Raw genomic sequence first — 10423 nt, forward strand, 5'->3', positions numbered from 1 at the left:
GGTAATCTTTCAAGGCCAAGGTCAAATATATGGCTTCAAAGCGGCGCAGTAGGGGGCATTGTGTTTCACGAACACATCTCTTGCTTGATCTTGTGTTGAATTTGCTAGGCATAGTTTTATATTTAGCCTTTCAGAAACTGTTATTTGTCTGCACATATTTTATTTTGTTTTAGTACGGAGTATATTGCTTGTTTCGGTGAACATTTACCTCTAGAATGAATGATCTCATTTTATTAAACTTACAAAAATGTTGAAAATGTATATAGTTACGTAATATTTTATGAACAAAAAAACACTCTGGCTATGATCTCTTCAACCACAGACATTGGTTTTCAGTGATGTCTGACATGGTCATAATTGACTGTGAGACCCCCCCCCTCCCCCCGGTTGGATTGGACAAAATTCAAGGGAAGTAATAAGCTTTAAAGGGAGATTATTTCTATACCTGCCAAATGATAAATAGAATTTTATTTCAAAGCGGCGCAGTAGGGGGCATTGTGTTTCTGACGAACACATCTCTTGTTGGGTCACAAGGTCAAGGTCACTGTGACCTCTAAAAAAATAATTCTGACAAGCTTTCGCAGCCGAGCGTGACATCCGTTATGCGGTGTTCTTGTTGAAATATATATCATACGATAAAAAGCAGCAAATGCTGAATTTGAATGTTGATGAATTGCAAAGAAACTAAAAGAAACATTATTATATTCTTCAAATTGAGTACTGTTTAATTGGCAGGTCAACGGATAAAGATAACACCGCTAAAATGTAACTGTTTTATTCACATTTGGTTTCATTTCATATTACAAATGATTTGTAATATGGCCGTTAATACTTGGACACGAAACAAATAAAGGATCGCATATAAATTATTAATGAGAAACTACCCGTAGTTTGGATAGCCAAGACATGTATTGCAAAAGTCACGTCAAGCACACGATGTTCCATATGTTATGTCATCTTAAAATATGCGTTCTATCATTAATTGTTCAACCTTGTGTTGAATTTGCTATGCATCGTTCTATATTTAGCCAGTCAAGAAATTATGACTTATCTGCACATACTGAATTTGTTTAAGTACGGATAATAATGCATGTTTCGGTGAACATATACCTTTAGAATGAATGATCTCATTCAACTAAACTTACACAAATGTTGTTAATGTATATAGTTACGTTATATTTTTTGTCTGCAAGAAAAAAAACATTCAAACAAAAAAGCACTTGTGTAATGATCGAAAATGAATATGTAAATATCATAGAGCGTATTGCAAGTATTGACAGCAAACATATACGAACGACAGGGTTTGCCTAAGGCAGGATTTGTCCATGAATGCATCCATGCATTTCTTGTTAAATTCATCGGATAAACTCATGACGCCAATCACTACCATGGCTATTTAATATTTTATTGTTATTGTTGTAATATTTTGTAATCTCTGATATTCTGATAGAGAAGGGCGACTAAAAATCACAAAGAGCTTCTAACTTTTAATTGGTAAGTTATATATTGACTATTTGGGATACCGAAATTAATTGTTGGGGGAATTTCCGAAGCTCTTAATTAAGGTCGACACATCGAAGGTTAATCATGACCTATTTTATTATGTATATATTGTTTTTATTATTGTAATTTATGTACAGTTTAATATTAAATTATTGTACTGTGTTTTTGTCTGTTAACGCTGATTTCTGTAAACATGTACTGTTTATTATGAAAGTAATGTAATTGTTTGCCTGTTTCCACTGATTTTTATGTCCCCCGCTATAGTAGTGGGGGACATATTGTTTTTGCCCTGTCTGTTGGTCTGTTGGTTGGTTGGTTTGCGCCAACTTTAACATTTGCAATAACTTTTGCAATATTGAAAATAGCAACTTGATATTTGGCATGCATATGTATCTCATGGAGCTGCACATTTTGAGTGGTGAAAAGTCAAAATCGCTCATTTAATGTACACTTTTGCAATATTTCAATATTCAAGATAGCAACTTGATTTTTGGCATGCATGTGTATCTCATGGAGCTGCACATTTTGAGTGGTGAAAGGTCAAGGTCATCCTTCAAGGTCAGAGGTCAAATATATGTTGTCAAAATCGCTCATTTTATGAGTACTTTTGCAATATTGAAGATAGCAACTTGATATTTGGCATGCATGTGTATCTCATGGAGCTGCACATTTTGAGTGGTGAAAGGTCAAGGTCAAGGTCATCCTTCAAGGTCAAATATATGGGTCAAAATTGCTCATGTAATGTCACTTCTGTAATATTGAAGCTAGCAATTTTATATTTGACATGCATGTGTATCTCATGTAGCTGCACATTTTGAGTGGTGAAGGGTCAAGGTCAAGGTCATCCTTCAAGGTCAAACGTCATATACGGGGACATAGTGTTTCACAAACACATCTTGTTGTTAATAAATTATGTGGTTTAAATACTCAATTCATTGTGTATATTAACACACAACACTCTAACGCATAATAAATTATCTTAATTGCTTTTTACGCATGTATGTATGTTTTATAATATTGTTTACGATGATATGTAAAATGCTTAAGTTTATAAAATATTTGTTCTATTCTGTTCTATAAATAGTGAATATTTATATTGGTATGTTTAATAAATAGACTATTCGGAATACCAAAAAACTTATATGAATTTTCCAAATATATATATATATATATATATATATATATATATATATATATATATATATAATATGCTGTTAAAACAGTGCTAATTACATATTTTATACATATGCCCTAGCGCTTTCGACTTTTCGTCTTCATCAGGGGCTTGTCAACACAGATATGGTTGTACATGCAATATTGGACATGACAGCGGAAAGTTCTAAAAATAGATAATTCAAAATTGATTGATCGTAACTCACCGATAAAAACGTGCACTCGTCTAGAGCCGTGTCCGTATTGTTACAGGCTAATTGAATGTTCGTAGTGGTTTACAATAGACTGGCTCCAGACTCATTTTGGCAATGAATCACGCAAAAAACATTTGACATCTGCCAAAACACAACCCTCTATAGTATGATGTATGTGTTTGAAGACTCCATTATGTTTCATTTTTGTTTATTCCATATGAAGCAAGGGTGTTCAGTCGCCTTATCCAATATGTCTCCCGCGACTTGCGTTGCTCGTCGGACCACTGTGTATTTGCTTCTATACAATTCAGAATGATATTGTCAAACGAGTGGCCCGATTCGCTGAAATGTGCGGCAACGGGAGACCTATTGAATTTGCGAGTTTTCCAGTCGGACCTATGCAGATTCATGCGTATGTTCAATGCCATTTTTGTTTCGCCAACATATTGCTTGTTACATATACTGCACGTCATCAGGTATACGGCATTTGCAGTTTTGCAGTTGTGTTTACCTTTAATGGATGAAATGGCACCAGATGTGGCTTTGAATGTATTTGATGGGCGCATCATTTTGCATGTTTGGCACCGACTGGTGCCGCATGGTTTTGATTCTCCAATAACAGCTTCTGCGGATTTTGGTGTTATTTTGACACGTACAAGAATGTCCCTGATACTTTTGGGTCTTCTGTATGCCAAAATGGGCTGTTCAGGAAATATACGTTTAAGCTTGTTTGATTTTTCGATTGTGGTCCAGTGGCGGTCAATGATGTTTTTTATTTTTGGTAGCCCTGGATGGTAAGTGACCACAAACGGTATGCGAGTGTTTGGCGTTTTGCTTTTGTATTGGAGTAGGTCCTCCCTATGTAAATTGCCGGCTTTGGTTATGGATTGGGATACTTTCGTGTCATTGTACCCACGTCTGCATAATTGGTCGGATAGCTCCTTTGTTCGGATTTCAAAATCTGATTTTTGGGTACAAATCCGACGTATTCGAAGGTCTTAGCTAAATGGTATATTCCTACAGCAGTGTGGTGGATGGCATCTTGTAGGTAGAAGGTACTGGTGGCTATCTGTGGGTTTTGAATAAAGGTCGGTTATAAGACTGTTGCCCTCAATTCGTGAGACAGTATCTAAGAAAACGTGTTGTGTATTAGATATTTCTCTGGTGAACTTAATTGATTTATGGAAGTTGTTGGCAAGTTCAAGGAATATTTTGAGGTTGTCTTGTCCATGAGACCACTGCATGTCTATATCGTCTGTGAAACGTAACCAGCGATAAGGTTCAATGGTACCGCCTCCTTCAGGAGCTGTCCTTCGAGATGTCCCATGAAAATGTTGGCATATGATGGTGCCATTTTAGTTCCCATTGCTGTACCTTGTATTTGGAGGTAATGCACCCCATTGAAATCAAAGTTATTACATTTCAGGATAAGGGTCAGTAAATCCACTAATGTTTTTGTTGAAGGGTCTTTTGTGTCTCTTGTTTCCCAAGCATGTGTGCAGGTCTCAATGCCTTCTTCGTGGGGAATGTTTGTATAAAGAGATTCAACGTCCATGGAGACAAGTAATGTGTCACTTGGTAGAGTGTCGGATGATGCTTTTGTAAGATAGTCCGTTGTATCTTTTACATACGACGGAAGTTTTACAACGTGAGGTCTGAGATGATAATCCACAAACTCCGAAATCCTTTCAGTTGGGTGGCTATTCGCTGAGACAATTGGACTTCCAGGGTTGCCGGGTTTGTGTATTTTTGGTAAAAGATAAAATCAGAGCTATCTGTGGGTTTTGAATAAAGGTCGGTTATAAGACTGTTGCCCTCAATTCGTGAGACAGTATCGAAGAAAACGTGTTGTGTATTAGATATTTCGCTGGGAACTTAATTGATTTATGGAAGTTGTTGGCAAGTTCAAGGAATATTTTGAGGTTGTCTTGTCCATGAGACCACTGCATGTCTATATCGTCTATGAAACGTAACCAGCGATAAGGTGTCAATGGTACCGCCTTCAGGAGCTTTCCTTCGAGATGTCCCATGAAAATGTTGGCATATGATGGTGCCATTTTAGTTCCCATTGCTGTACCTTGTATTTGGAGGTAATGCACCCCATTGAACTCAAAGTTATTACATTTCAGGATAAGGGTCAGTAAATCCACTAATGTTTTTGTTGAAGGGTCTTTTGTGTCTCTTGTTTCCCAAGCAGGTGTGCAGGCCTCAATGCCTTCTTCGTGGGGAATGTTTGTAAAAAGAGATTCAACGTCCATGGAGACAAGTAATGTGTCACTTGGTAGAGTGTCGGATGATGCTTTTGTAAGATACTAGTAGTCCGTTGTATCTTTTACATACGACGGAAGTTTTACAACGTGAGGTCTGAGAAGATAATCCACAAACTCCGAAATCCGTTCAGTTGGGTGGCTATTCGCTGAGACAATTGGACGTCCAGGGTTGCCGGGTTTGTGTATTTTTGGTAAAAGATAAAATCGGCCAGCTCTGGGATTGGTGATTGAGAGATAGTCGAAGTTTTTTTTCGCTGATTTCTCCAGAGTGTAACATTTCTTTGAGTTTTGTAACTACTTTTGCCTGAAATTCCTGGGTCGGATCAGAGTCTAAACGCCTGTAAAACCTGGCATCGCCGAGTTGTCGGTCGGCTTCAGATATTATACTGTTCTTTGTCCATAACGACAACCGCGGACCCTTTGTCTGCTGGTTTTATAATAATGTCATTATTGTTTTTCAATGACCGCAGAGCTTGTCGTTCATGTTTAGTGAGGTTGCTTTTCATGTTTGTATTTGTTTGGGCTTCTGAAATGTCCGATTCGACATTATGAATAAATGTTTCGAGCGATACAGATTGTTTTGGGGGTTCCCATTTGCTTTTTAGTTTGAATTTGGGGTACATTTCATTATTATTTGTGAGTTCACAATCCTCAGATGTGGTGGTTGTTAGCCTTTCCTGACTAGGACTGCGCCTATCCTGAAGGCTACTGCGTCTTTCGTCAAGGCTACCCATTTCATTAAGGATTTGTGTTTCTGTTTGTGAATCTGAATTTTCTCTTTCGATAGGAACAGAGCTGTGATCATAAAGAGGTTCTGCTTTTGAAAAGTGGGACTTGAGTCTAAGTTGTCTATTAAAAGATTTGCTATCTTCAATCAGGCTACCTCTGTCAATGTGGGGTGGTTTCGGACAAAAGTTGAGACCCTTTGAAAGTAATTTTTGTTCGTGTTCTGTAAGGTCTGTGCTTGAAAGATTTACGACAATATTGGGCTGACTGTTAGGTCGAGTATTGGGTTGACGACGTTTAAATCGGCGAATTCTAGGTTTCTTGGTTTTAGAGACATTATTAAACTTCACATACGCATGAATCTGCATAGGTCCGACTGGAAAACTCGCAAATTCAATAGGTCTCCCGTTGCCGCACATTTCAGCGAATCGGGCCACTCGTTTGACAATATCATTCTGAATTGTATAGAAGCAAATACGCAGTGGTCCGACTAGCAACGCAAGTCGCGGGAGACATATTGGATAAGGCGACTGAACACCCTTGCTTCATATGGAATACACAAAAATGAAACATAATGGAGCCTTCAAAACACATACATCATACTATAGAGGGTTGTGTTTTGGCAGATGTCAAATGTTTTCTGCGTGATTCATTGCCAAAATGAGTCTGGAGCCAGTCTATTGTAAACCACTACGAACATTCAATTAGCCTGTAATAATACGGACACGGCTCTAGACGAGTGCACGTTTATATCGGTGAGTTACGATCAATCAATTTTGAATTATCTATTTTTAGAACTTTCCGCTGTCATGTCCAATATTGCATTTACAACAATATCTGTGTTGACAAGCCCCTGATGAAGACGAAAAGTCGAAAGCGCTAGGGCATATGTATAAAATATGTAATTAGCACTGTTTGAACAGCATATTTCTCCAATCTATTATTACTGTTTTCTGTTCTTGCATCCGTTTTTGGATCCAGTGTTTTAGAAAGATTCATTCGTTGGTGTTTAATATGTTTTCTTAACCATATATATATATATATATATATATATATATATATATATATATATATATATATATATATACATGGGCCATTTATGAACCTTCCATCGTTGGAACACACTTTATCTATTCAACTTTTTAAATAATATACCAAACGATGAATAACAAAAAATCCTGAATATGAATGTTGATGATTGTTTATGTTATATAAATATTACATGGCTGACAGGGTGACAGTAAATTTGTCAACTTGAGGAAATACTGTCAACCGAGGCGAAGCCAAGGTTGACAGTATTTTTCCGAAAGTTGACAAATTTACTGTCACCCTGTCAGACATGTAATATTTATTTTATTATACCGAATAAACTATTCAACTATGAACAATTTATATGAACCATGAACAATTTTAACACTTAATAATTGAATTTAATTTCATCAATGAACAACCATTAATATGTTGAGTGGTTCAGATTTACGGGCAGAGCAAAATGAACTTCGCTTTATTCGGCACCGACCTAGTAATCAATTTATTCCATCAATTTTGTTAGTCGTCAATTATTTCTTTGAAAATATATTACAGAACCAGCTTTCCGTATTTTATTTTTTATCACTTGATTACGCAATTTATGACGTACTTGTGTGACGTCATTTCGGTGACGAAACATTTTGGGACAACAATATGGACGTGGTGGTTTTTTATACAGTAAAATATTTGTTTAAAGCATCGAACGAATCCAAAACGTATTTCGGATTGTGTGTTTGTCATGCATAACACCTTAAGAACACACACTGGAAGTGTAAATCGTTTTAACTTTATTGTTATTAGCATTGGATTAAAGTTGCCTTTGAGGTAAGCGTGTCGTTTATACTAAATTGATTTTTTTTTACTCCTGTCAAAGCTTAAATAATGGCATTAATCTATTTTACCGCACAGTTTCAGCTGCAATCGATATTTTAATTATCCAAATACAACGGACACGCAAAACTGCGTACTGCGCATGCGCGAATGGGACAGTATACTTTTCGAACATTCCGCACGTGATTGCTAAGGCAGCGGGATACAGTACTTTTTTGTCAGTAAATTTTTTAACGCTGATGGCACGTGATTGCTATGGCAGCGGGATACAGTATATTTTGGACAGTAAATTTATTCCCGCTGGGTCTGACAGTATTTCTATGTCACGATGGCCTATGGGAGTTAAGCATTGTGAATAAAAGTGAGGTATAATAAAATTAAATGTAACATTATTACATTTTTCAAATTAAGTACTGTTTAATTGACCACAGGTGCTTAGCGTGTGGCTATGATATTAATTAGTGAAATTATCATTTTGATTGATAAATAATCATATTATAACGACAAATCAACTTTTCTGACAAAACTATTTCACTTTCAAATATATATATAACAAGGTACCCAACTCAAAATCACCCGAAAACGGGGTGCATCGCTTTAAACAGCCATAACTTCATCAATTGTGCAGCGAGTTTCACGATCTCGGTCTTATTCAACGCAGAAATGAATTTCCTTTCTGGAAATATACATGCCTTGCACTTTTTTTTTTACAAATATTGAGTCAACTTTTAAGAAATAACACGATACACAATTAATGGTTTAGTTAATAATGTATAGATAGGCACAAATAACTCAGAAACTTCCGATTATTCATGACAACACAACATGATGATGATGTTTTAAACAGTAAACTAAACCAAAACCTTGGAATATTGTTATATATAATATTTACAATTTGTATGCTACCGAGCCTATGAGGCAGCATCAAAGTAGCCAGATTTCTTGAGCTTATTGTTGGTTGGTATTTCTATTCTTTGTATTCTATTCTTCATAACGGTAGCGAAGTTTGGGGGTTTGTCAAGTGCGACGTTATAGAACGCATTAATATGCAATTTTGTAAAAATCTGGTGGGTGTTAGAGAAGCACTCAAAATGATTTTATAGACGGCGAACTTGGGCGCCTTAACTGTCAAACAGATATTATAAAATATTGGGTTAAAATACTACACACTGATAGTAATCAATGCAGTTAAAAATGTACCTTACATTGTTGAATGATTGCGAAAGATATCTGAAAAAAAAAGAGTTGTTGCTCCATACTTCTTGATTTGCTAAGCACACTGGGTTTTACGATGCCTGGTATTTTCAGGATATCGGTCAAGATACTACATTTCTAGATGCTATTAAACAAGGATTAACAGATTATTTTATCAAAATATTGTACGTTAATGAAATGTGCATGTATTTTATACGTTATCAAATGTTAAGTATATAGTGCTTACATTAATAAAAAAACAAATTTGTTTCTTTATGATTTTTTATTCTATTATGTATGCTTTGCATGTAATCTATATGCTTCTGTTGTAAAATGAACACGCATTTTTTCTGATTTTAGAGTGTAAAAAGCTTCATTCTAAATCTAATGTATTGCATTTTCTATAATTGTTATTTTAAAGTGAATACCATGAACTTTGGTATTTATTTTACTTATCGTCTTGTGTATTTTCAGCAGTGTTGTGTAAGTTCTTGTTATAGTCTCACTATGATTTTGTGCGACGAGTAAATGCATTGATTGATATTAATATGTATGTATGTAGTATGTATAATGTTCAGCAACCTCGAATACTCATAACTTAAGTACTAATCAGAAATATGTCACTAGTATTATTAATGTTGTTATCAAATGCATGCACAAAAATGTGTCCACATGGGCCAATGGCGTCTGTTTTGTTTTTTTAATAAAATTGTGAATCTTGAACCCTTCTTGCAGTTTATATGTTTGCATGTCATTGTAATAGAATTTTTCAATTAAGACACTTTAAGTTCAAATTCAATGAAACATTAATTGTTACACCTGCATGTAAATGTTCTTAGTGTTAGGCATGCTAGTTACTTTTGTCCTTATGATTGTATATATTCAATGTTCTTGTAAACACAATTAGTAAGTCATGGAAATATGGATTGAGGTTCTTATGAACTGCACTTTCGCTCATTAAGAAAATGTGTTAAGTTTATAAGCTCCAAACTAAATTTATTTATTAAAACATGCAGGTCAACTACTCTAAAAATATGGGAGCAAATATCAATTCATAAATATTTTATGGGCTATAAATCTAAACATATTATCTGAATGATATCTACTACCAATTTATTTAAATTACATACCTCTTTTAGTTTTCAATGTGCTCTCAAGACAAAATTTTAATACAAAAATGAACAAAGGGCAATAAATCTAAAAATATCAGAGCAAATTATGGTTCTTTTGTTCTGATCATCGCCCTCAAAAAGATATATACACCTGTAAAGTTTCAGGTTGGTACCTATTAGTTTTCAAAATATGCTCTGGACAAAATGTAAGTATATACATTGACAAAAAGAGCATAAAATGCATATTTGTTGAATTCACATCCAAATAAATCTTGTTTATGGATGGGTGCAAATCTCTAGTACCATCCTAACAGAATAATATGTCATCAAAATTTGTAAACATTTTACCTCAGTATGTGAAGTTGACCCTAGAGACCTTAAACTTAAATGT

This window comes from Dreissena polymorpha, chromosome 9 (genome assembly GCF_020536995.1).
Source record: "Dreissena polymorpha isolate Duluth1 chromosome 9, UMN_Dpol_1.0, whole genome shotgun sequence".
NCBI classification, from domain to species: domain Eukaryota; kingdom Metazoa; phylum Mollusca; class Bivalvia; order Myida; family Dreissenidae; genus Dreissena; species Dreissena polymorpha.